Raw genomic sequence first — 1,667 nt, 5'->3', positions numbered from 1 at the left:
TATTGTGTATATATTTATGTACTTATTATATATTTCTTGCTTACATTAAGATTTTTACATGTTTTTAGTAAAATCGCCTCATCATTAAATGAAAATGACTACAAGATATTTTTTGCTTATCAATTTTGACACTTATACAACTTAAAAAATACCAGAATTAATGGAAACAAGTTAGAAGTGGAACATTCTGACAGATGGAAAAGTAAAGGCAAAAATCCTTGAAGTATGTTAAAGATCAAGAAGAAATCCAGTGTAAATGGAGCAGAATGAGCAAGGCAAGAAGGATAAGAAATGGGTTGAAAAGACAGTTATAAAGGGCAGTTAGGCCATATTTTGGATTTCATTTTAAGTGTGGTAGTAAGCCATTTGAGAGTTTTGAGCAGAGCAGTGACACAACTTGGTTTATGTATTTTTTAAAAAATCACTCTGAATGCTCTGAGAATAGGTTGGGGGGAAGGATAGATGAAGAAGTCCAAGTTAGGACAGAAAGAAAAACAATGTGGTAGCTTTAACTATGCTGACAGTGATGTAGACGTTGAGGGCTATAGGATTTAGAATGTGGCATTTTGAAAATATGGCTGACAGCTCTTGCTGATGGATTAGAATTAGGGTATGAGATAAAAAGAAAAATTGAAGTGACTCCGAAGTTTTCTCCAAAGTTTTAACCCTGAGCATTTGGGTGAATGGTATCACCTTTACAGAGATGAGAGAGACTATGAGATGTGTGGATTTGTGCAGGTGAATCCAGAATTTTATATTCGAAGTATTAAGTTTAAGATACATGTTATAGTTCCATGTGGAGATGTCAAGTAGGCAACTGGATAAATGAATATGGGTTTAGAGGAGAGGCTCAGGCTGCAGTAATAAATCTAGGAATCATCAGCATAATCATCATTTGTCAGAATAGAAACTAAGAGTGCTGATGGAAATGGATAAAGATAGAAAATAAAGTCAATCTGAGTCCTGGTCTTTGGGACTCCAAAATATAATGATGGAGAAGAAAGCAGACCTCAGAAAAGAGAGTGAGAGACAGCCAGTGAGGTCAGTGCTAAAAACAGAAGAAGAAAGTTCTCAGGATCAGTGAAGAGAGGTTTCCATGACAACAAGAGTGATCCAATGGACTCTAATTGATACTGAATTTTAGAACAGAATTATGAATGACTAGTAGATTTAGAAGCATGAAAATCACAGGATCCCTGGATGAGAGTAATTTTTGGCTGAGTAGGGCTAAGGAAGATAATTTATAATTAAGGTGAGTTCAAGAAAAATGAGACTTGATGTAGAGAACAATCCTTTCAAGGAGTTTTGCTAGAAAGGGACACAGTAACTGGAAGTCTTATGGTCATAGAAGTTTCATTTTGATTGTTTTGTTTTGTTTCATTAGATAGATTGTGAGACATTTATATCCAGATGGTATTTGATCCAATAGAGAGAAAAATACTGCTGATGCAAGGGAAAGAAGATATAATTGTGGGAGTGAAGTCTAGTAATGGGAGAGAAGGGATAGAATACAGTATAAAAATAGAGAGGATAACCTTAGGCAGAAATAGGAATATGTTATCTATTATAACAGGGAAAGCAGCATATGTAGGTACAACTAGGGATCTATTGGCAGATTTTTAGTGAGAACATATATAAATTTACATCTCACTGCCTTTATTTGTTCT

Source organism: Pteropus vampyrus, unplaced genomic scaffold (assembly GCF_000151845.1).
Source record: "Pteropus vampyrus isolate Shadow unplaced genomic scaffold, Pvam_2.0 Scaffold3, whole genome shotgun sequence".
In the NCBI taxonomy this organism is placed as follows: Eukaryota; Metazoa; Chordata; class Mammalia; order Chiroptera; family Pteropodidae; genus Pteropus; species Pteropus vampyrus.
This window is presented reverse-complemented; position numbering follows the sequence as displayed.